We start from the raw sequence: 27,389 nt of genomic DNA on the forward strand, positions 1-27,389 counted from the left end.
AGGACAAGCCATATGTCAATCAAAAGTGGAATAAAAACAAGATGTATACTCTCCATACCAATTTGTATGTATATTTAATCGAAGAACTCACAGTCATATGGCAACAGCAAAAGAAAAATAAAGGAAACATTAAGAAAATACAAAGCACTAAATCTCAGAAGCAAATCAAACATATCATTAACACAATAACTGTAAGTGGGTTAAACTCCCCTAAAAACCATCTCACATTGGATCATAAACAAAATCCAATTATATGCCTCCTAGAAGAGATACACATTAAACAAAGTGACTCCAAAAGGCCTGCTCATCCCACAAACATTTTTTGTAGGGTATCTCCTATATACCAGTATCACACTAGGTGACATAAAGTTACACGTTAAAAGATAGACAGATACACGTGGCAAATGCAGACGAAAAGGAACCAAGAGTCACAATATTAACATTAAAGAAGCAGTGCTAAAGGCAAAAGTATTATGTAAAACAAAAAATTGTTTTTTATTTGTGTGTCTGTTAATGAAGAATACAATCCACTAGAATCCTCACTGGAAGTGATAAATATAGCTATCTATCTAATATACTTGTTACTAGTATTAAATAAGAAAATTCATCTACAACACCTAACTCAATACCTGCCACATTTTACACGCTCAGAAACTATTGGTTGTTTTTAGTATCCGTATTAGTAATAGTAGTATTAACAAGATATAATAGTCATTGATATTAATGCTACAGATAACATAGAATTAAAGTATACAAAGGAAAACATGGCAAATACAGGAGAAATTTACAAAATCAAAATAAGATAAGAATGAGTAAGCTTTACCACAGTTTTTTGTTGTTGTTCTTGAAGCAACAAGTGACCAAAAAAAGGTAACAAGATCTAAATAATAATGACTGATTATATCTGCTGTTTTTTGTGTGTATGTATATACATACACATTTTTATATATTCTGCGAACTCTATGATCTACAAAATGATATACTTCCTTTTCCATAGCTATGGAATATTTACCAAATTTCATCATTTATAAAATAAAAATTAAAATTACCATTGCTAAAGCAAAAGATAGGCATTATTCTCTGACATCTACAAGAAAAAACCTGGAAATAATTTAAGAAATAGTAGCAAACAAAACAAAACAATATTTGTTCACTTAAATAGCTCTCAGATCAAAGAGAATATCAGAACTAAACTTATAGAATAATTTAAAATAATAGTAGTAGAAATACTACATAGAAAAACTTGTGAGATGCAGGCAAAACTGCACTCTGAGGTAAACCAACATCTTTGAATGATTTAAAAAAATAAGAATAAATAATAAATGACCTATATACAATGGAATATTACTCAGCCATAAAAAGAAATGAAATGGAGGTATTTGTAATGAGGTGGATGGAGTTAGAGTCTGTCATACAGAGTGAAGTGAGTCAGAAAGAGAAAAACAAATACAGTATGCTAACACATATATATGGAATCTAAGGAAAAAAAAAAAAAGGTCATGAAGAACCTAGTGGCAAGATGGGAATAAAGACACAGACCTACTAAAGAATGGACTTGAGGATATGGGGAGGGGGAGGGGTGAGATGTCACAGGGTGAGAGAGTGTCATGGACATATATACACTACCAAATGTGAAATAGATAGCTAGTGGGAAGCAGCCACATAGCACAGGGAGATCAGCTCGGTGTTTTGTGACTGCCTGGGGGGGTGGGATGGGGAGGGTGGGAGGGAGGGAGATGCGGGAGGGAGGAGATATGGGAACCTGTGTATATGTGTAGCTGATTCACTTTGTTATAAAGCAGAAACTAACACACCATTGTGAAGCAATTATACTTCAATAAAGATGTTTAAAAAAATAATAATAATAAATGACCAAATATTTATATTCAAAAGATAGAAATATAAACTTAGAAAAAGCATAGAAAGACTAATATGTATTGAAGTAGAAATGATTTTAAAAACAGAAAATATAAACAATTTGAAAATAAACTCAATGTCTTATCTCCACAAGGACAAAAATATACCCATGATAATACTATGATGAAAAAAGAAAATTCACAAAGATTCACAAATAGAAATTATAAAGTAGATATGAGAATTTATAGAGATATAGATATAGATCTTTATACATATATACACAAACATATAAAGGAATATAAATGCACATAGAGATATATATAAATACAAACATATAAATAAATAAATAAATAAATAATATATATATATATATATATATATATATATATATATATATATATATATATATATATATGGAGAGAGAGAGAAAGAGAAGGATCTCTCATAAAACATACATTATACTTGGCCTAATAATTTTGAAGAGCTCCATAGGCTAAAGACAGGTTTGTCTTGAAAAAAATTATTAAAATTAACTGAATAAAAATAGGAAAACTGGACAAGTTAAAGAAGAACTTGAAGAAAACTGTCCCCCAATTCTTTTTTTAAAAGCTGTTACATTGTTACACACAACTAATTTCAAGGGAAAGATAATTTCCATTCAATGATAACAATATAATCATCATCATCATCATCATCATCATCTTTACCATCATTAGCTCAACAGAAGCCACATTTATTTAATGCTTACAATGAGCCAGGAACTGTGATAAGGGCTTTGCGTATATTATCTCATTTAATCGCACAAAACCTTTTAGGGTAGATGCTTATGTTACATTTTATATGTGATGAAAATGATGTTTAGACAAGTTGAATAACTAGCCCAAGATTATAAAACTGGCAAGTGAACAACCCAGAATTCAAACCGAGGTCTGTGTATATCCCCAAAGCCCAGTTTCTAAAACACAGAAAAAGGCGAACACCTTCCAAATTAATTTTGTGAAATATGCATAAACCTGATAGCGATCTTGATGAAGCTAGTAATTAACAAAAAAGGAAAACTACAAGCCAAGCTCACTTAGGAAGACTCCAATAAAAGAGAAACAAATCAAGACCAGCAGTTTAAAAAGGAAGAAAGGATCATAAACAAGAATGGTTTGCTATGATTTAATCTATTACAATACTAGATCAAGTAGTTAAGTTTATACACATTTACATAAAGCTAAAAAATGTTTGTGAAATTCAACATTTATTCCTGACTTTTGCTCATTTAAAGTGAATCAGAAATAGAAGAGTACTTCCATAATACGGTAAAGAAGTTCTACCTAAAACTAATTGCCAAATACAGTAAGTAATAAAACATAGGCAACCTTCCTCTTTGTATCAGAGGCAATACAAGAAGACATCAACAAAACATTTCTAGTTGATACAATGAGAATAGAAAAAGAAAAAAAGGAGATATGTAAATATTGGGGGGAAATTAACATGTTCAGACTTTTCTTTCTTTGCTTTGGAAAGTGAAGGAAAATAAGTCGATCATGTTTGTTAAGTCCATACTCCAGGTCATGAATGGTGTAAGTGCTTTAAACATATTAAACACGACCTTCCACGTGTTAATTTTTTCATTTTTTGCACGTGTTGATTCAGAAAATAGCTTATGATTGAAACTTACTACGAGTTCAGTAACACCTAAAAATGTCATTCATTAATTCATGATTTTGTATGTATGTATACACACATGTATATTACATACCTCTATATGCTTTTGAAAAATAGTAGTACACGTATGGCTGCTTGGGGTTCATATGAATTTACACACCCTTTGCAATAACTCTGCATCTCCCCCCCCCCCTCACAGAGCTCATGGCCCATGGGCAGGAACAATTGCTGGAGAAATCCTCAGAAATCAACAAAACAAAAAACCTGAGTGGGATGATCTCTTCATCTGACATGATGTGCAAGACTACAAAGGAATGGCTTAGTGACTCACCATTTTATGAAAGCCGTGAAAGGCACCTGATAAGCACATAAAGTTTAGTTCCTATATTTACATACTGAAGTAGAGGGACTGTGTTGTACCCACGTGATTCCTGATGAGGAAAGAGAGAAGAGGGAAAACCAAGTTCGCAAATTTTAGTAGAGAAAGGTCTATATTGCATAGTAAATATAACCAAAATTATCGCGGCAAGAGAAGAGGAGGCAGTGTTGAGTGAGACAGGTTATTCACTGTCTAAGGAAGGAGCACACATAGGTCATAAGCATACATCTCCACCACCTCCCAATGGAGTCATGTATGTACACGCAGAAAGACTTAAGATGCAAATCGTGAACGATGACAATTAAATGGAGAGCAGCAACGTATTGATGGAGAATTCATCCATTAAAGCTTTTCCATTCAAAATGGATTTTAGCCAGAAATCAGTTCTTTATTCCTCCCTGTTGTATGCATTCTTGGTAGCTCCCTTCAGAACATTGCCAACACCATTACACATTTGCTTTATATAGCTTTCAAGTTGCTCTGCAGTTTCCCTCCGGCCAAAGAACTTTATAAAACCTACTGAGGGAATAAGAAGCACAGACAGGTCGTCTCCCAGGCTTGGAATCCGTTGCCTGAGCCATTTCTATCTAAATTTCTGTCACTTCCAGTACAGTTGGAGTGGCTAGTGATCTCAGCTAATTATTATTTTATCACTGAGATTAGTTGACTTATGAGGATAAACTGATGACCTGCATTCAGTTCTCTTTGCATCATTTGTCACCACTCATACTGAGATTTTTTTCATCCTGGCAGATGTAGGAACAAGTCCAACCCTGGCTCTTATTAGTGGGGAAATTTTTTTTACCTTGCCCTTCTGGACTTCTGTCTCCTGAACAGTAATAGGGGGAACCCTATCACGTGGAATTATCATAGTAATGAGATTAAAGTACCCGGTTTGCCTTAGGCTTTGCCCAGGGAAGTTTCCTCACTTGCGCACTCTTGTTCTAAGGCGTCCTATGTTCCCAATTTTAGGGATTAGTCCATGGACTCTCTTCTGGCTGCCACCTGTGTCCAACTCTGGTTTGAAGGCTGTTAAATGAATTTTAATATTAGAGCCTGCCTTGGGAAAACATTTTATCAGCTCCTTCAAGACTCAAAACTCATGGAATCTTTCCGTCTCTATTCTTTCCTTTACTCTGCCAACAATTGGAACGGGTGCCTTCGATTCAAAGCATATTAAAGAATGTATTGCTAAGCTGCTCTATAATTGTTCTCAGATGCATGCCTCATTTCAAATAAATGGTACAGTTCTTAAAAAAAAAAAAAGAATGCTTTCTACTCCTTTGCTCCTGTACAATAAAGCCTAGTTTAGTTCTTTATACATAGTGGGCACTCATTAGATACTTGTTCACCCACTGTTACTTTTATGGGACAAACCAGAGAATTTTTCATAAACAAACATGAGTCTATCTCATTTATCAAACACATTTTTAGAAGTGTTTGACTTTAAAAAGTCCTTTAAGGATAACGCTGTGGTAAATTACCTTTAATACATCAATAAATTCAGATGGTTAAATAGTGGGCAGAAATTTCTACAAATCATCTTGCTCTTAAAGCTACAAACAATTTTAGACTTGATGCAAATAAACTCGGCAACATCTAGGACCAGATCCTAGAGGTCAGTTAGCTGTTGTCCAAATGTCCAGGGGCAGGTATTGTGTTTGGTCAAGCAAATAACACACCTCTGCAAAAATCAGCCTTTGTGCTGCCTTTATCTACTGAGAAAAGCAGAAGTCATAAGATCACAGACTTGAGAACTAAAAGAAAATTAACGAGATCAGGCGGTCCGGCCCTCTACTTTAGAGAAGCACCTATTATTATTACCATTTTACTGACCAAATGACTAGGACCCAAAGTGTTCTGATCATTTTTCCAAGGTAACTGTTGGTGGAGGGGAGATTGTCATGGTTCTGTTGGTGACTAGATGTAAAGTTCTCTGGTCTTTGGGTCTGGCACTCTTTTTGCTATGTCATATGCAAGTTTAAAAATTCCTCACATCTCTAGACTCAGGATGACCAAGATGACTGAGAGTAAGAGTGGCACCCATCCCAACCTCTTCCCAGTCCTGCATCAGGAGCAACGATTTCCTGCCTGTGCCACCAAAGGTTCCATGTCCATCCCTTTGGCTCTCCCTAAACATCTCCCTTTCTGCAGATTCTAGGTCAATGTGGCTCATGTCTTGTCTTTCCTAATGTCCCACTGATTGTACATTTTTGAAGACAATGATTAGTTCATATTTAAAATCATGCCAGTGCCTAGCACAATATCAGCCACATAGTAGGTTCTGAATAGTTTCTAAATGAATAATGAGTGTCTTGGTGGTGCCGAGTTGCCATGAGTAGTTTTATCAATGAGATTGGTAAAGGAAACACCTGCCATATTTTCCATCTTCTTTACCATCACAGAGTTTCCTAATTAGGCTCTTTTCAATACCTTGGAAGTGTCGTAACCTTCAACTGGGGTCTTGGGGCAGCCTCATGCGTCACATAGCAGAAGCATGAGGCTTGGCAACTCGAGTTACCACTCCAACTCAACCAAAGCTGCATTCACCCGAGAGCTTTAACTGTAGGCAAACATTGACCACCATTCACTCAATCATTTAGCTCTTTCTTTGGGCTCAACTCTGACATTTATAAATGAGGAAATAAAAGGAAATTATTTACTCCTACAGCTATAGGGAGATCATGGCAACCTTGTGAAGAAATAGTCTCCCAAATGCAGTGATGTCCTCGACATCGTACAGGTGATTCCAGTCTACTGTAAAATTATTGACTTTTTCTGTTCTGCCAGTTTCCACACAAACACCTAGTTTTAATGTCCTGGTGTAGTCAATCAAGGTAAGCATGAGGAACACATTTTTTTCTAGAGGTGCAATTATATTTAATTAATATAAGCCATTATGCCCATATTGAGAATTCATTTCTGGTTTAGTTTCTCTTTTCTAATATGGTCTTACATTACAATGAAAACACTAGTCAAAGACCTGGGAACAATGTGGATGTCAAGAGAGAACAGAGCCCCATAAAGTTAGGAGAGGTAGAACTTTCCACTCTACTACCGACCCATCAACTTGACCTTGGACTCACACCAAAATCCAGCACAGGTCTGAGATGGATTCAGGAGCTGGTCTTAGTGGGGTGTCTCAACAGTCCAGAGTCTCAGGATATGGCCTTCCCTACCTTGCCCTCCCTTCCCCAAAACCCCAGGAACTTGATCCCAAAAGGCCTCAGAAAGGGCTTTAAGTGTCATCATTAAAAGTAGTGGGTAACACCAACAGTGGTGTTAACAGGGAGAATTGCAGCTACCCAAATCAGGAGCAGCTGCTGAAACTCAGTAGTGATAGATGTTGGCAGCAGGAATTCAGAGATTCCACCCGTGAGACAACATGGTTCTATTGCTCAGTTGAGGTACAGGGAGCCAGAAGAGGTGGGAGAGGATCTGCCTGTGCATTCAAGGCTAGAGGGATGGGGCCATAGAGGACAAAGCTTGGTAACCAGAAGTATTAATCTCAGCTCTGCGATTATAGCATCCACAGAGGGTCCCTCAGCAGCTGAATCTCCTCCACTCTGGCAGATTTGTTGTTAGGCATTTATCCTTGTAGGTTTTCAAAGGTTTTAATGTATCTCCCTCCCCCTATTCAAATGCAATGTCCACCTCAAAAGTAGGACAAAGGAGCTTATTAAAAGTTAGTCAATGAAATGCCTGTGGTTTCTATAGTCAAACAGACCTGAGTTCAAATATTGACTCTACCACCCGTTAGCTATTTGACCTTGGACAAGTAATTCAACTTCACTTGAGCCTCAATTGCCCATCTGCAAAATAACCATCTTTTGAGGAAGGAAGTGAGGTAAGATACACAAAGCCCTTGACACATGGTAAATACTAATACAGTAGCTATTGTCATGGTTTGTTGTTAGAATAGGGTCTGGCACACAGTAGGTGCTCAATAAGTAAGCATTAATGGGATCCTATCATCAGGATTCTTATAGCAGATGAAAAATGAAATAGGGACAGTTGCCTGGTACATGAGGTCTGGAATGTAACCTCCAGGACAGGAGAGACAAACCTAAAATAGTCCTGGGAAACAATAAACTTCCACCCCCTCCACCCCTCCTCACAACTCTCCTGCTTCAGAATTCTATTTCTTTCTAGGCAGACATGGTATTGGAAAGGCTCTTGTCTTAATGGAGTAAAGAATTACCAATAATCCAAGTCCAAACTGAAATAAAAGTTATCAAGTGTGGGATTCTCTCCATCAGTCTGGACTCAGGATTTTACTTAGAGCTTCACAACTGGAGATGTCATTTATTTCTCCTTAGATTCAAATCCTAATAAACAGGAGTTGTTTTTCCCCACACAATTCTCCCATCACCACCACCACCAACACAAAACAACTTTGTGTCCCTGTGACATCAACACAACACACCTCTTTGTGTATCCTGACCAGCTTCCCCTCCCCCACCTTCTGCAGGCCCCTCAGTATCTGAGAACAAGACTGACAATTCGACTGCCGGTCAAGGGTGTATATTCTAGGGGAAGAGGGGATGTGGCTGGCTACACATATGATCCAGCCACTAATGAACAATGTTGATAGTCCAAACCATTGGATCCCATTAACCTGTTTTCACTCAATCAGGGGTAACCATTGCTGCCCAAGATGAAAATATTCTATTAGCATGCAACCTTGGTGAACTTTTTACAATTAATGACTACACTTATTCATCTTTCCTAACCTTGGCCTTCTGTCCTTCTATCTCTTAGGAAAACTGCATGCTATTTCCAAAGACTAATACCAGGCATCTACTTTCTCAAAAAAGTCAAGAGACATGACAGCCTGCAGTTCCAAGGACAAGAAAAACTATAGCAGGACATGACACAACAACAAATTAATGCTTTTCACATTGTCTAGCAGCCTTCACCCTGAATGTGTATGATTAAAATAAGAACCTGATGTTACTTTGCCATACGGCCACAGATATTTTTATGGTGAGTGGGTCACACAACCTCGGGGCTTTGTAAATTGCGGAAAGTGATGAAGGGAGTGAGGAGACGCCGAGGGAGAAGGTCCTCAAAGCTCTGAGTCAGAGCTCAGCTATTCGGGGGATTCCATTCACCTCCCTGGGGGTTAGTAAAGCATAGAAGACAACCAGTTCTGGCCCCTGATGGTAAACAAGGGAAAGAACCCAAAACTCCACCGAATTTTGACGGATAAAAGAAGCCCTAAAAAGAGCTACCTTAAAGAGTTGGAACGTTCAAAACAAAGGCAATATTAATAGAAATGTTTGTGCTAGGTGAAAGCTATGACTTGGCCCAGAATCCCCCCTAACAGAGCCCATCCAAATGTGCATCCTCAACCAATGGTAGAGGTAGGGTCCTTAGGATCATTTGGGGGCAGGAAGGAAAATCAGACTTAAGATTAGAAACTGGCTATGCAGAATCCACATGTGGTTTTGGAGAATGGATTGTGGTCCCTGGGGTATCCTAGGAATCATCAAGCATTTGAAAATACATCCTGTTAGCCTGTATTTAAGGTGCAATGAGAGATGCAAAGTAGTGGCATGTAAAATACCAGTGGTTCGTCACCACTGGGAAATTATATTCTCATTAGAAAACGGGTCATGTGAGATATGGAGAGGACTAAAACTAAGAGAGACTGTTTGGCTCTGTGGTTCACTGATACAAAGAAAACAATTGGAATAGCAGAGGGAAGAGTGGTTTCTCCGCTGTCCTGGGAGAGGGCATTTCCAGCATTCCTTCCCTCCCCGTTATTTTGAAGGATGCCTCACCGTGTGTGCCAAGGACTGGATGGAGTGCCCCTTCGCCTCCTGCCCACAGAGCAGGACCACACATCTCAGGCTCAACCAGCCAGACTGATGCCCCCACCTGTTTCTGGATCTAGACCTATTGATGCAAAGACGTGGAGATGCGGAGGTTCACTCACAGCATCTACAGTGCGGTTCCTCAATGGCCGTGATGCCCTGGCCTATGCCTTTGCCCAAGACAGTCCCTGGCTTCCTGCTTCTGAGCCACTGGGCTTGCCTCAGTTCCATTCTGTTTGCTGGTTGTCCAGGCTCCTGCTGACTCTGACTGTGGCTCTGTAAGCTGGTTTCTCTTGTTGTGACCAAAACTACTGACTTCTATGGCCATCCCACTTATAGGGAATCTCCTTGTTTCTACTGTATTATTATTAGCTTTTGAAAATAAGAACTGTGCTTAATCATCTTTCCTAGTCCTGGAGCTCTTGACACCCATGACTCCTCAGGAAGAGTATACTTAATTGAAAGAAATTTAAAGGCATCAAACGATGAGTATTCTTTTGTGTATGTGTTTCTTTTACCACTACCTGGCGTGAAGTAGATGCCCATCTTGGTATCGTTGAAAGAACCCTGCCTTTGGAGTCCAGCTAAATTCTACCTCTTACTTGGAATTCTTCAGGGCCTCAGGCAAGTCACTTAACCATCCTGAGCCTCAGTCTCCTCATTTGTAAACAGGGGCAATAATTCCTACTTCCCTGGACTATTGTGAAAATTAACTGAGACATTAAATTGGGAAATAATAGTTTTTTCAGTAAGTGGTGCTGAAACAATTGGATATCCACTTGTAAAAGAATGAAGTTGACTCCTACCTACCTCATATCATATACAAAGATTACTTCAAAATGGATCACAGACCGAAAGGTAAGAGCTACAACTATAAAACTCTTAGAAGAAACATGGAAGTAAATCTTCATGACCTTGGATTAAGCAATGGATTTTCAGAAATAACAAAGAAAAGCATAAGCAAAAGAAAAAGAAACAGATACACCGGATTTCATCAAAATTAAAAACTTTGTGGATCAAAATATATCATCAAAAAAATGAAAAGACAAGCCATAGAATGGGAGAATCTATTTGCAAATCATACATCAGACAAGGGTCCAGTACCAGAATATACTGGATTTGTCTGGGGTGAATAAGAATGACTGCTAATAGGTAGATGGTTCCTTTTGGGGGTGAGGGGAAGGATGGATTGCCCCAGAAACTAACACATCATTGTAAATCAACTATACTTCAATAAAATAAATTTTAAAAATTATATAATGGTGATGGTTGCAAAATCTGTGAATATACTAAAAACCACTAAGGTATACACTTTTAGTGGTATGTGAATATCTCAGTGAAGTTACCAAAAATTAAATGACACAGTGTATACATAATAGAGTACATATATAAAATGTACACATCGAAACTTTGCATACAAATGTACATGCAGTAAGTGTTCAAAATGTTGTAGATTTTGTTGCTTTTACAATATTTATGATGATTGACTGATTAGGCAGAAAGTACTTTAAATAGAGTGACTAATGGAAGATGCTTCAGGCTAGATTAGGATAAGAATTCCTCCCACCCACCCAAAGCCATTAACCTGATGTATTCTTTTGTAAGAATCCTCTATATTCCTATCAGGAGCTGTAAATTGTGTTCATATGTGTCTCGCCTGTCCTGACTGTATCCAATGCCCCAGACAGTTCTGTCCTCCTTGGTCTTTATCCCTTCAGTCAAAACATGTTCCTGAGGAAGTACTGTCTCCTCTTAGGGGTTGGATTCTGACTTTCTGTAGCCTCACCTCTCAGAATTTTTTTCTCATTGCTTACTTATCTTGAATGAATTTACCACAAAAATCTATTTCTTGATATTCAAATTCTTCATATAAAGTCAAGTTTGTTTGCTTTTGGGTTTTTGTTGTTGTTGTCATTGTTCATTTGTTTGTCTGTTTTTCATACAAGTATAGCAAAAAGGTTAGAGGAGCACATGCCAGAATTATAAGAGTGAGTGTCTCTGGGTGATGAAGGGATTATACGTAATTTTTTTATCCGCTTCCTTATGCTTTGTGGTATTTTCCAAATGTTCTACAAAGAATCATTATCTAAAACACACTATAAATAGAAAAACCTTACATACTTAAAGGTTATAAATTGCCCCAAGATGGTTATCTCCAAAGTGAAGATAGCCCCAAAGATGTATCAGAATGTTCACTGGACTAAAAGGTGTGTGTGTGTGAAAGAGAGAGAGTCAGATGTGTGTATATTTTGCCTTTGTTGTGTGGCTTCCCATGGGATTAGGAGGACGTTCATCTTTGCCAATTTCAGGTCAAGCCTGTAGTCAAATGTTTAATCCAGTCTGCAGAATTTAACATGGCAATTTGTACCATTGCTCACACATCTTCTGAACTTTCCTTGGCCCCTCTTGGTTGGATTTTTCCTAGACGAAGAAAACCTGAGTGACTTGTATCATCAAGCCGCCACCCATACATTTACTATCTTGCAAAAAGTTGTAGTCTAGACAATAATTAAAGTCAGAAGTGTAACTTAATTAAAGCACATCTTTCCCAAGCCCTGAGGGTCATTCCTTGGCACTCACATACAGCGAGTGGTGTTTACATAGACTGTTCTGGGGATACAATGGGGAAATCCTTTCAGGAAGAACCTCCTTTTCCAGTCTCTTAGATGGAAGCTGAGAAAGAACCAAGGTAGCGGTGGCTGGTTTAGGTGGGTGTGAAAAAGATGAAAACAGGATATTTTCCTAAATGGACATTTTCCTAAAGGACAAATGTCAAGAATCACAGTGGCGTAATTAAGACATCAAAGAAACGGAACTGAATTTGATCAGTCAGAAGTCTAGTAAACCCATAGACAGAAAATGTCCCAGACATTACAAACCAGCAACCTGAGGGGCTTTGATGGCCTTCAGATATATTTTAGTTGGCCTACAGAATGTTATTTTTAAATTAATGCTAGCATTTAAAAATGGGAAGATTTTACCTAAAAATGAGATTTCCAGCTTTTAAATAATTAAGAAAAATTAAAATACAGAGCTAGCTCCCTTTTGGTGACAATTGCTGGTGCTGTGTAACAACTACGTCCTTCAGCCATTCACAGGACATGCTCTCCGATTCACCCACTTCCTCACGCATCCCTGCCATCTCTACCACAATGAGATCCATGATTTTGTATTTCTTACTCCTGGCAGGCTTCCATTATTTATATCACCTGTATAGCCTTTGAAGGCATTGGGTCCGAGGCTCTATCCACCTCCCTCCCACCTCCAAACCTCTTCCTTTTGCATATGCCTTACCACAATCATTTCTCTACCTGGAATTCTCCTTTCCTTCTGCTCACTGGTGCCTTGTTAGAAGGCAGATCAGGATTCAATCCTAGTCATCTTAAACTTCTGGGAGAAGAATAGAATGGTATGGTATAACTGGATTTGGAGTCAGTAAACCCAGACTCAAGTCCCAGTAATAACTGGAATTAACTTGTATCATCAGAAAAATGTGGGTTCAGATCCCAGCTCCTCACTTCTCTTGAGCAATGCTTTTAACCTCTCTGAAGCTCATTTCTTAGCAGTGAACTGTAAATATTTGCCCTGCCTGCCTCACAGGACTGTTGTGAAAGATGTTCTAAGAAGGTAACAACACTAAAAAAAGTTCATAGGAGTAAATCAATTTAAGATAATTTGGCAGGGCATGGGGGATTAATTATTAAAGTACTTTGGATGGGTTGGCGAAAAATACATCTTACCCAATTTTCCAAACTCTCTATCTGAAATAGTAAATAGTATAATAATGTGCTTCCTAATTTGTTTTTACCATTTACCCAACTCTGTGGATTGTCTACTAAATATGCAGAAGTGTTTCGTGTGTATATGGCCCTTCTCCCTAATTCTCCAGAAGACCCAAAAACTAAAAATCTGTCTGCCCCAGTGTCTACAGTGTTCACTATTATAGAAGCTTCCGAATACAAGAATTTTTTAACTGGCTTATGATATACATCTGTTATGTACAACATTTACTTTTTTATGTGAGTGTAGGTATAACTATGGTATTCTGATGTGTGGCACCTAAAAAAAAGAGGGACTACAGAGAACTTGGTCACAATACAAATAACTCTTTTAAATTGTTTTTAAACATTTTTTCTGAATATGAAATTAATAGATATTACAAATAATTTGGTTACAGCTTTAATTCTTGTAAATATTTATTATAGATAACACTGTTCACATTTGATGCATTTCCTTCCAGTCTTTTCTCTCTGTAATTATTTTTTATTTAGCATCATTTAATTGACTATTTTTCAAAATTCCTGTTTTAAATTTCTATACAATATTTCATCTTATGGTTGTAACATTTTACTTCTTTGATTACAATGGTGAAGCTGCATTTTACTGATTATGGTATTAATATATGAATTAAAACCAAATACAGCAATACAAAAATGTACAATAAAGTAAAAATTATCTTCTCATTTTAGTGGAAGTGCTTTCAAACTTTTGTTTGTATGCAGACACATACATGTGGATAAAGACATATTTTTTAAAAATGAGTTTATAATACACACTTATTTTTAGCCTACATTTTCCACTTACTATCTCATAGGCATCATTCCTATCTACCAGATCTATATCAGTATTTAATGGCTGCATGGTGTTGCATTGTGTGGTTGTACTACAATTTATTTAACAATCACCTACCAATGGACTTCGGATTATTCAGTTTTCACTAGCCTAAGTGTTAGTGTAATAAATATCATGTACATAATCTTTGTAGACTTAGTGATTATTTAAGATAACATTTTTAGCAATGCATTGCTGAGTCAAAATTATGCTCTCTCCCACCCAAATTGCTCCTCTCCCCAAATTTGTCCTAATTACATTCCCACCGAGATAAATGAGAATGCCTGATTTCTACCTCTTCATCAATGAGGATGGTTTAATTGTTGCTAATAATAGTTAATGTAATAATATCTCATTATTTTCATTTGTATCCTGTTAATTTCTAATGAGATTGAACATCTGTTCAAATGCTTCTTGGTGATTTATACTTCTCCTTGGAAAACTGCATTTCATTTCCTTTAACCATTTTCTATTGGGATAGTAATCTTTTTCTTATTGATTTATAAGAGCTCTCACTAGTCCATAATTTATTTGACGATTCTATTGATGATTTAGCATTAATATAGTAATGAATAGTTTTGTAAGTAGATATTTGTATGTATCACACATTATCTCCTTTGAACAGATTAAATTAAAACAGAATAGATTAAGGTAAAATAGAATTGATTAAAAGACTCTAACACATATTGCTAAAATGCTTTCCATAAAAGCCACACCAATTTACACTTCCACTATCAGATTATGAGATAGCCTACCTCATAGCAACCCATTTTATATCCAATCAGAGTAATAAAACAGGATGCAGAGAGATAAAGACATAAAAGAGCATGGCATACAAGTCACAGAGCGAGGAGACAGTCAATCCTGCTATGGTATTTCTGGAAGCCAGGACAGAAGAGGAGGATCTGAAAATTTTGGTAGAACAGAAATGGAGAGGCATGCAATCTTTATCTCCTTTAAAGTTTTCCCCAAAACTAGCTCCTTCATGATTCATTGAAAATGAATGACTGCTGCTAATTTAAGATTAAAAACCTGATTAATACATTTAACTTCTTACCTTCTCATATTCCACCAACTAAGTCATATTCCATATACCTTCTCATATTCTCATATTCCACCAACTAAGTCCACTTATTGATACTGATTGTGCAAATATCTGCTTCTCTTAGAAATGCTAAATTCCAGTGAAACCAAGGAAACAAGAGTACCGCCCAAATGCTGGGCCATTTCCTGGTGATGATCTGAAAACAGTAACTCCTGAGACTAGGCCTGGATGACAAGAAGTAGTCATAGCCCTGGGTTTTGACAATCAAAGTAGTACAAAGTAGTACAAAGTAGTACAGAAGGGTGTTTCAGACAACAGCTTAAGCCACTGAAAACATGCAAATTTTACTCATTCAGTAAATAAACAAACAAAAAAAACCTTGCAACACCAAACTCAAATCAATGCTATTTCAATAAACAAAAACTAAGCGGGTCCTTGGTTCTAAGGGCTTTTCCCGATGAACTGCAATCACACAGCCTGTCCTAAGTTACAGCATGAGGCGGAATGGCAGTGGCATCAAGAATACAGACAGCACAGTACTGTCCGGGGCAGAGAGCGGATAAGAAATGTCTCATTAATGGTTCTGAAGTACCTTCAAGGTTTAAAAATCCTGTAATAACATTAAAGACCAACATCATCATCCAGTTAAGGCAATTAACAGCCTGTTTGTCCTCTTTCAAGCACAGGTGATCACACAAAAACTATCCTAACAAACCGCAGCCAGTTATACATGTATTTTTAGTTATATATTTTTTATATCAAAGCTTTGTTATATGTAAATTAAAAGTTCAGTTATATGTTTTTCCATATATGATTCAACTGATTTTGGTTGTTCTTCCCAACTGCTACTAGTTACAGATCAAATCATAATCACCATTTTCTAATCCACAGCACCAAGCTTGCCACGTGATTGAGATTCTGCTATACAACATGAAAGTTCCTGCCAATGGTGTTATATTTGTCATTTGTTTTTAGTCAACATTTCAGACTCTGATTATTAATGGTACCGCTCTGCTGTGTCTCTTTCCATTTGATTCTTACTCTTATGAAATCTTACTCCTTCCTGAGATTTTTGACAACTTTGATGACTTCTAAATTATTTTATTAACTCAAGCCTCATTTCTAGGCTTACAGACACGTGCTTCTAAATGCTAATTGGCCGTTTCCACCTGAAGTCCCACAGAGAGCCCAGCCTCACGTACCCTAAGCCCAGCTTGCAAGACTCCTCCACTCCCATCAAAACCTGTTTCGTCTTTTTCCTCTTTAACATCACCAGCCCGAGTCACTGAAGCTCTAAAGGTAAGCTGGCCTCTCTTTCTCTTTTCTCTCCTCCCTCCTTTCCCTTCCACATCCATTTCTGCCGATCCAGCTTTTAGAATCTCCGTTGTATCTGTCACACACTCTCCATAGCTATGACACTGGACTGAGTCCTTCCCGGTTCCTGGTACGACCGCCGCTTTAGTTCAGCAACTGCAATCCCCAGACTCTCTTCTACTCACACGCGGACAGGACTGCCAACAGGCTGTTTCCGAAATGATAACATATAATCACATTACTGTTCTTCTTAAAGCTCTTACTGATTTCCCATAGCCAACAGTACAAAGTTGTTTTTGGACAAAGGTATATTTGTCAAAGTGGGAGAACAGAACATATTTAAGTTAGTGTTTGCTTGATTCATAATTTTAAAATAGTTAACTTCTGACATGTGGACCTCTATTTGCACTCTTCCCTCATGCTCAAAAATTGGTAAGGTGGATCTGACTCTGAGGTGTCCAATTACTCTGGTTTCTCCCTTTAGTATTTCTTAAAAATAACATATTTATTGAGATATAGTACTATACAATAAAATTATCTTTTTTTAAAGAGCACAACTGCATTTTTAGTATATTCATAGAGATGTGCAACCATCACCAATACCTAATTCCAGAACATTTTATTATCCCCAAAAGAAACACCATGCCAATTACCACTCTCCAATCCCCCTTTTTCCTAGCCCCTAACAACCACTAATCTACTTTCTGTCTCTATAGATTTGCCTATTTTGAACATTTCATATAAAAGGAATCATACAGCACGTGGCCTTTTGTGTCTGTCTTCTTTCATTTAGCATAATGTTTTCAAGGTTCATCCATATGGTAGCATACATCAGTATTTAATTCCTTTATATGGCTTGATACTATTCCATTGTATATATATACCACATTTTGTTTATTTATCAGTTAACAGACATTTGGGTTCTTTCTACTTTTTGGTAATTATGCATAATGCTGCTAAGAACATTTGTGTACAAGTTTTTGTGTGGACATACGTTTATGGTTCTCAGGTATACAGTATAACTAGGAGAGGAATTGCTGACTCATATGGGAACTGTATGTTTAGCATTTTGAGGAATTGCCAAATCTTTTCTAAAATGACTGTACCACTTTTCATTCCTACCAGCAATATATGAGAGTTCTTATTTCTCTACATCTTTGTCAGCATTTGTTATTGTTCATCTTTCTCATTATAGCCATCCTAATAGGGGCAAAATGGTATTTCACTTTCTTTTGATTTGCATTTTCCCAGTGACTAATGATGTTGAGCATATTTTCATGTGCTTTTCATGGCCATTTGTATATCTTGTTAGAAGAAATGACTTTGAATTTTTTCCCCCATTTTTAAAACAAATTATTTGTCTGCTTATGGTTGACAGTAAGAGTTCTTTACATATTCTAGTTGAATAATATGTTATTGTGGGGAATACAAGTTCCTTATCAGATATATGATTTGCAAATTTTTTCTTTCATTGTGTGGGCTTTCTTTTCACTTTTTCTCAATGGTGTCCTTTGAAATACAAAACTTTTAATTTGGATGAAGTCTTTACTTTTTCTCTTGTCACTTTTGCTTTTGGTGTCATATCTGAGGAACATTTACGTAATCCAAAATCATGAAGATTTACTCCTGTGTTTTCTCCTAAGAGTTTTATAGTTTTAGCTCTTACATTTAGGTCTATGATCCATTTTGAATTAATATTTGCATTAGTTGTGAGGTAGAGTTCCAACTTTATTCTTTTACATGTGTATATCCACCTTTCCCAGCACCATTTGTTGAAAAGACTATTATTTCTCCCCATTGAATTATCTTGGCACCCTTGTCAAAAATCAATTGACCAAAAATGTAAGGGTTTATTTCTGAACTTTCAATTTAATTCCATTAATCTATATGTCTAGTCTTACACTAGTAACACACTTTTTTCTAGTACTATTGCTTTGCAATATCTTTTGAAATCAGGAACTGTGAGTTACAACTTTGTTCTTTTTTAAGATTGTTTTGGCTTTCTTGTTCACTTTCATTTCCATATAAACCTTACTATCAGCTTGTCAACTTCTGAAGGAAAAAAAGGCATCTTGGATTTGGGTAACAATTGTGTTGAATCTCTAGATCAATATGGGGAGTATTGTCATCTAAAAAAATATTAAGTCTTTCAAGACATGAACATGGGATATCTTTTCATTTATTTTGGTCTTCTTTAATTTCATTCTGCAATACTTAGTAGTTTTCAGTGTACAAGTCTTGCACTTCTTTTGTTAAATTTCTTTCTGAATATTTTCTTTATGATGCTATCATAAGTTGAATTGCTTTTCTTAATTTCATTTTCCAATTGTTTATTGCTATTGTACAGACATACAATTGATTTTTGTATATTGATCTTGTATCCTGTAACGTTGCTGAATTCATTTATTAATTCTATTTTATAATGGAGTCTTTAGGATTTTCTATATACAAAATCATGTCACCAGCAAATATAGTTTTACTTCTTCATTTCAATCTGGGTGCCTTTGATTTCTTTTTCTTGTCTAATTGCTCTGACGAGAACTATAGTATGATATGAACAGAAATAATGAGAGCAGACCTCTTATCTTTTTCTTGATTTTAGGGGAAAACGTCTTTCACTGTTAAGTATAATGTCAGCTTTAAGTTTTTTGTAGATGCCCTTTATCAGGTAGAGGCAGTTCTATTCCTAGTTTGTTGAGAGTTTTTATCATTAAAATGTATTGGATATTGTCAAGTGCTTTTTATACATCTATTTTATACAACTATCACATAGTTTTTGTCCTTCATTCTATTAGTATGTTGTTGTGTTACATTGATTATTTTTTCATATGCATAACCAGTCTTGCATTCCTGGAATAAATCTCACTTAGTCGTGGTGTATAATCCTTTTTATATGTTATTGAATTTGATTTGTTAGTATTTTGTTGAGAATTATAGTGTTCATGTTCATAAGACATATTGAACTGTAGTTTTTGTTTCTTGTTTTTTTAGTAACAGGATAATAATACTCTCCTCATAGACTGAGTTGGAAAGTGTTTCTTTCTCTTTTATTTTTTGGAAGAGCTTGTGAAAAATTAGTGGTAATTGTCCTTTTTAACGTTTGCTAGAATTCACCATGTAGCTATCCGGCATGGGCTCTTCTTTGTGGTAAGTTTGTTGGTTACTAATTCAATCTTTTTACCTATTAAAGTCTACTCAGATTTTCTGTTGGTTTTTTTGAGTCAGTTCCAGTATTTTGTGTCTAAGAATTTGTCTATTTCATCTAGATTATCTAAAATAACAGTCTACTTGAATTAATATCTAGTTTGTCTCAATAGTACACAAAAACATTTGCTCCTATAGAGCTACTCTCCTTCATCCTTTTATTGTAATACACATTACATCTTTATATATTTTAAGCTCATCAACATAGCTTTATGCTTATAGCTTGCAAGTGTCTTTTAAATCAGGCGGGAGGAAAAAAAGGAGTTATAAAAAAAATATGTGTAAACTGTCTTTTATGTTTTACCAGTGCGCTTTATCTTTTTGAGTGTGGATTCAAGTTACTGTCTAGTTCTCTTTTATTTCAGGCCGAAGGACTCCCTTTAGTAATTTATGGAAGGTAAATCCTGTTAGTGATAAATTCTCTCAGTTTTTAATCTGGTAATGTCTTAATTTCTCCTTATTTTTGAAGAATAATTTTTCTGGATATAGAATTCTCAGTTGACAGTCTTTTTCTTTCAGTACTTTGAATATATCATCCCATTGCTTTGTGGCCTCCATAGTTTCTTATGAGAAATTGGCTATTAATATAAGTGAGACTCCCTTATACATAACAAGGCATTTTTTCTTGCTGCTTTCAAGATTCTCTCTGTTTTTTGACAATTTGACTATAATATGACTCAGAGTGAACCTCTGAGTTTATCCTACTTGGAATTCACTGAGATTCTTGGATATGTAAATTCCCATATTTCTTCAAATAGGGAAAGTTTTCAGTCATTATTTCTTCAGATATTCTTTCTGTCCCTTTCTGTCTCTTTCCCTCTCAGACACCCATTATGTGTATGTTGGTACATTTGATGTTGTCCCACAGGTCTCTGAGGTTCTGCTAATTTTTCTTCCTGTTTTCAGATTGAATAATCTCATTTGACCTATCTTCAAATTTTCTGATTCTTTCTTCTGTCTATTTGAACCTGCTGTTGAACCCAGTAGTGAAACTTTTATTTTAGTTATTGTACTTGTCAGCTCCAAAATTTCTATTTGGTTTCTTTTTATAAGTTTTATCTCTTTATTGATATTCTCTGTTTGGTGAGATATTGTTCTCATATTTTTTTTTGTTCCTTTAGAAATGATTTCCTTTAGTTCTTTGAACATATGTATGGTCACTGATTTAAAGTCTTTGTCTAGTAAGTCCCATATCTGGGCTTCCTCAAAGATAATTTCTATTGACTGCCTTTTCCCCACTGTGAATAGAACATACTTTCCAGACTCTTTGCATGTCTTATAGTTTTTTTTTGAAAAGTGGACATTTAAAAGAATATAACTCAGCAACTCTGGAAATCATCTCTCTCCCCCAACCATGGCTTGTTGTTGCTGCTGTAATTGTTCTTGCTATATGTTAGTGACTTTTCTAATCTTATTCTGTAGAGTCTGTATTCTTTGTCATGTGTGGTTAGCTTAGTGGCCAGCTAATGGCTGGGCAGAATTTTTTTTTTTATAATGCCCTCAACCAATAAGTTCTAGCCTTTGCTGAGGGGATTTCTGTGTGTAGTGGGACACACCTTCAATTTGCCTGCTGTTTACAATTCTTCCTTAACTTTCACTCCCTGCTTGTGCAGAGTCTCAAGGTCAGCCATTAGGTGAGAGATGGAAGATTTCTCAGGTCTTTCCTGAGAATGTGCACACCTCTGCACATGTGCATGACTTTTATATTTCCAGGAATATGTGAGCATTTCAAAGACCCAATGGATACCTCATTCCCCAGCTTTTTATTTAGAAAATTTTGATTATCATCCTGTTTGCCCCAACTCTTATTGCTGCCTCAGGCAGCTGCAGTGTTAAACAGTTGCCCTGACTGTTTCTGACAAGTGTCCCAGGAGAAAAGTTCTATGCACTGAGTGAGTGCTGAATCAGGTCAAATAAAGACAAGAGCTGCAAGTGGGAGTTCCCAAGCAGCTACCAGACAGGTCAAATCATGACAATTCTCTGGGAATAAGGCTCTCTGTAGAGCTCCAAACAGGTCTTTTCCTCTCCAGTGGCCACTAGGGTACTGTTATTACAACTATTGTGATGGCAAAACGGTTAGTTTTTAAGGTTTCCTCAGAGCTGCAAAAGGGTGAATAGGAACAGAGCAAGCTAAATGATACAAAGCACACTGTTCTTACTGAGATTCAGGGTTTTTTTGTTTTGGTTAGTTTTTTTTCCTGAATAAATGATCCTCAGATCGTCGTAAGCCTACGTTTAATTTCCTAACTTTGAAAAATGTTGATTTTGATGATTTTTGTCACTGTTCTCCCTGCTTTTATGGAAGAGTAGATGTTCAGAGGTCTTTACTCCACCATTCCAGAAGGATTCCTCTTTCCCCTTAGCATTTTTATAGACACTAGGGTCAGGCCTTCAAGTGGTTTATCTCATCATAGACATTGTTGTCAAGTAATTTTTGTTAGATATCCCACCCCTTGGCAGAGTGACTTCCTTCAGCAGTGTCTCTGAGTCCTTTAATATTTTGAATGTAAAAATAATTTTCAACTTATTGTCTGTTATCAAATGATAAGCACAATTATTACCAAACATCACGTGTTTAATAAAGATGATGTGAAGTAGAACTTCAACCAAACAGAAGACAAAGACTTGAAATTTTTTTTATCAGACATATACCATGAGGCTGGAAGTTTGTCCAGTTAGAAATATTCTACCCTCTAGGATTTTTGTCTTAAGAGCGATTTTTGATACCTTAATCACTGTATATGTAGTTCTCTCCTACCCCTTTTATATCGACATCTATAGACCCACAGATTCATTGCTGATATTCAGCAATGTTCAGCAATGATAACCAGGGACCCGTACTGATATCTCAGTCCTGATGACTGGATTTACCTCGCTAAGGCACAAAGTAGATAATGCAATAGGTTAACCAGCCACTAGGATGGAAACAAAACAGGGGAGTCTGAGGTGAAGAGACCACACCCAGAAAGATAAATTATATGCAGGGTTATAACTAGAGGTAAAGGGTACAAACTTAAGTTTCAGAAGTCATGGGATAAAATCTGACTCTACCTCTCTGTGACTTGGGAAGTCACTTTTCCATTCAAAGCCTCTGTGTCCTCTCTGTAAATGGAAATAATGCCTACTTCATTGGGAATTTTTTGCAGATTAAATGAGCTAATGCATATATAGGACTTAGTGTAGCGTATGGCTCATAATAAGTCCTCAGTAAATGACATATTAGATGGTAACAAGAATAATCCCAGCCCTGAGCAGACTAACTGCAGCTATTATACATGAATATGTTCCAAATTTGAAAAACAAGATATGTTTCAAAAGTGAGACTATCTCTTATGGGTAGCCTTCCATCTCTCACCAGAGACATTTCCCAGGCTGACTCATCTTCATGCATCTCCCTCAGGTGTGCCACATGCTACCCTCCTATATAAATCACAGACTTCTGGGGGACATGTCAGTCATTCATTCATGCATGCATTCTTATGATCAACATTTACTGGGCATGTTACACATATCAGGCATTAATTTAGCATGGGTGCAGGGTGATGGATGAGCAGACAGGGTCCCAACTCTCATGGAGGTTACATTCCTACAGGGGACAGAGGCAGATTCTGGTGACTCCATTCCAGCATTAAAGACTAAAAATCCTAAGGTGGCATTTCCCTGATCCTCTCATAGCTCAAGTTCTACAGTGATTCAGATTTCACCTAGAAGACTGCCCTCCACTCAGTGGGATTTGAAAATCAGCGTGAGGATCATGAGGTAGATGCTATATTTCTGCTGTTCCTGCCAGAGGTTTGGGGTATTCTGCAATCTCTTTAGCAAAGATCCCAGTATCCTATCCCTAGCTTCATGTGTTCCAAGAAACAGAAATGCTCATTTCTGTGGAGGAGATGACTGCAGAAGTAGTGTGGTCCTGGAGTTAACAATGGTGGCGTCAACTTCCTGAATCCTAGCTTTGTATAGTGACAGAGATGGAGTGGTCAATTCTGTTGTGCTGTTCTGAGCGTTGTCTCAGAAACTCTATCTGCTCCCCGACTCGTACAAGATTTCATATGCCACCCAAAACCAATACGAAATCCCTTTCTGCACAAGCAGAAATGGATTGTTACTGAATCCAGACCAATACAGGAAAACAAATAAGAGGAAGATAAGTAAATAAACAACACAAGCATTGATTGTCATAAGTGCTATAAAGGAAGAGTGATGTAAGATGAGGGACAATTTTTCAGATGGAGTGGTCAAAAGGTCTCCTTGACGAAGTGAACCAAAGCAGAGCCCTCGTGGAAAGAAGGAGCTAAGAAAAGATGTAGAAAGTTCCAGGTCCAGCAAACAGCAGTAGCACTGGCCCAAATGTGGAAAAGAATTTAATGCATCTGATCCTCAGAAAGAACAGCAGCATGATTGGGGATTTGGGACAAATGGCACAAGGCGAGACTAGAAAATTTAGCAGGGATGACAGCTTCTCAAAGTGTGGCCTGGCACTGGTCTGCAAACTGTTGAGGATCCATGATAAGTACCAAATTTAAGTGTAAATGTTTAGAAATGTTGTGGCAATCTGGTATTACCACAACATTCAAGCAATGTTTTTTTTTTTTATCACATTTAATAAACTTATCAGTCCAAAACAGACTGGGAAAAAAAAAAAAAAAAACCGATCTGTGAGAGTTTCAGAAGCATTGTTTCCCATGTGTAGCCTTTCACACTGTTTCTGTAAAGGGTCAGATACTATTTCAGGCTTTGCAGAGCCATAGGGTCTCTGTTGCAACTACTCAACTCTGCTGTGATAGCACAAACGCAGCTGTGGACCATCTGTCAGCAAAGAGGTATGGCAGCATTCCAATAAAACTTTATTTATAAAAAATGGTGGCCATCAGATTTAGCCTGCAATGCCTAATTTGTCAACCCTATTCTAGGCCACAGGAAGGAGACTGGGCTTGACTCTAAAGACAACAAAACCCACTAAATTGAGGGCTTCCTTCATTCTTGCCCCATTCTCATCACTGCCTATGTGTGTGTAAAGTCTTTACCTCATTGACTCTAAATCAGAAAGAACCCTGAAGCTCCTTTTGAATTCAGTGCTCTCCTCGCAGCAACCTGACAGATGAAGTGTCTGCTTACGGGACTTGTGTTTACAGGCAGGGTCCATTTGACTCTTACCTGCATCCCCGAGGAATGATGATGACACCACTGACCTTGCATTAGCCTGGCGAGCAACCGACAGCCCCAAGAGGCCACAGTCTTCCATGCTCCAGGACCTGGTCCATCACAAGTAGGTTTCCATTGTCATCTGAGTCCTGAGGTCACCTCCAGGGCCCAATTTTCTGAGGTATACCGCGCCATTTTTCTTCTGTAAAAAGTTACATATCTGTCCACAGGGACTCCTGTGGGCACTGTCCATGGCCAGCTCGCTTGCTGTGTCTGAAATGGTTGTATTGAACAAGCAGCCAGCACATGTGTAGCCTCGTTTGCCTCTGGGCTCAGACACTGCCACGGGCAGGAAGGCCTTCTGTGTTCACACGTCTCCATTCATAGAGCGCCCACTTCATAAACCCACCTCAACACCCATACAGTAGAGGGCCTTATCCTCTCTGCACATGGAACACAGATCACCGTGTGTGTGAGGACACAGAACCCCACAGCAGGTCTCCCACACGGAGGGCATAGCTGAGGCAGCTCTTTCTGAAATCTCTTTTATTTAAGATTTCTTTCGTCGACTCACGACAAACTTAACAGGTACAACTTTGCTCTTGCAAATTTCCTTAAAATATCCCTTCTGGACCTACCACCGTTCACCTTGGCAGTAGGTAGCCCAAAGAGTTTTGGAAAGTCTCAGCTTGGCAAAGCCTCAGAGCTACTGGCACATTAAAAATTAATAAAGAGCATTGAACTGAGTTCAGGACACTGCAAGGCGATCCTTCACCGTGAAATGTACAAGATTCTTTGTTGGCAATGAACAAATCTGAAGCCAAAAAGGGCCGACCGTGACAAGCTAAGATCAGAAACAGTCAGGAACTTTGTGTGTCTTTCATTGACACACAAACGATGGGTAGGAATCAATACCCCTGCTCAGCCATGCTCTTCCTGAACATTCAGGAATTTAAGATGGGCCTCGGAGTCCAACCCACAGAACTGGGTATTTACCGAGCTTGCAGGACCACAGAGATAGGGCGACTGCAGCTGCCTCCTTCCAGTATAAGACAAGAGTGATTCACAACAAATTCCCAAGTTAGCAGCTTCTCCAAGGAGAGTCAAGATAAAGCAAGGCACTTCCAAACATTTGGGATTTGCTTGAGTAAAACAGAATGCTTGTGTCTGATTGAATATTAACCCAGGAGGAAGAAAACCCTTTTTGCATGCGTAGGTGAGGGGCTGACGGCAGAATGGACCTGACAGCATTGATGATAAAACTAAAAACGAAACAAGCGTTACAGCACACCTGTTGGTTCAAAGGAGGAATCTATCGTATTTGTAATCAACCTCAGGACACTTGGACGCAGGCAGCAAACACAGAGACAGAGCAGCAGAGGCAAACCTTGAAAAATGTATCCTTCTGAATTCTGGAAAAGCAGACTCCACGTGCGTGCTGGGTGATGCCCTGTGTCTATTTACACATTGCAATGCCCTCGAGCCCTCCAGAAAAATCACAGGCAAACCCTACACTCTGCAAATCAGAGGTCTGAAGCAGAGCGCTTACTTAGCATATTGGAAGCTCTCTCTCGCCTCCACACTGACAGAAACATTAGAGAAAAAAAAAAAAAAAAGAGAGAGAGAAAAGAAAATTCTGTCCTTACCGAAAAGGCATAGCAGACAGGGACGGTGAACGTTTTCACTTTAGCCCACTCAGTGCTTTCTCTTTCATTCGGTCAATGTTCTAAGGCTATTGAGGAGAGTTCCTGGGGTTTTCGGATCTTCCTTCAAGAGTTTTAATCACTGGCTTCCCCAGCCCGGGTTTAACAAACACCGCTGTGTTCTGTGTATGCAGCACCGCGTTGGGCAACCAGCCAACACAGAGTTTCAAGAGGCAAGGGGAGAAAACTGACACCCTAACAAACATGCTTCCCTCTTTTGTGTCTTTTAAGGTGGTGCTCAAAGTGTCATCTTTGATGCTGACAGGAGCTAAAGATAGCCTCTTTAAGGGACTTTCTCCACTGCCCCGCAATGCCTGGCTGGGCTGCCCGAGCTGGGTTCCCCAAAGTTTGTTTTCTGTCTCTCTGCCCTGAAGTTCTCTGCACAAACGCCCGGCTTGCCTCTCCACCAGCTGCACTTTAAATGTATTTTAATTGGCTGGAATGTCGAAAGAATCCATTTGGCAGTCGTTTACATGTGAAGCACGCCCAGGGCAGCTGAAAGAGGCCCCAGAAGCAGCCGATTACTTCATCAAAAGCTGCAGTTTGAATACCATTGACTCCTACATAACTACAGTGAACTCAACTCGATAGGCAAGAAGGAGTAATTAATAATTTGCTGAGAAAAAATTCTTCATTCATCTAAAAGCCAAAAATGC

The 27,389-nt window shown here is 37.8% G+C and overlaps 1 protein-coding gene across 1 annotated transcript in view; it reads right to left on the bottom strand.

Annotated features, from left to right (window-relative positions):
- NCKAP5 (NCK associated protein 5) overlaps positions 1-27,106 on the bottom strand; it is a 1,062,317-nt gene extending 1,035,211 nt beyond the window's left edge. Inside the window, exon 1 of the mRNA XM_057551412.1 lies at positions 26,677-27,106. The gene's annotated coding sequence lies outside the window, so the exon portion shown is untranslated. The remainder of the gene's footprint in view (positions 1-26,676) is intronic.
- Positions 27,107-27,389: the final 283 nt, after the last annotated feature.

This window comes from Balaenoptera acutorostrata, chromosome 8 (assembly GCF_949987535.1).
Source record: "Balaenoptera acutorostrata chromosome 8, mBalAcu1.1, whole genome shotgun sequence".
NCBI classification, from domain to species: Eukaryota; Metazoa; Chordata; class Mammalia; order Artiodactyla; family Balaenopteridae; genus Balaenoptera; species Balaenoptera acutorostrata.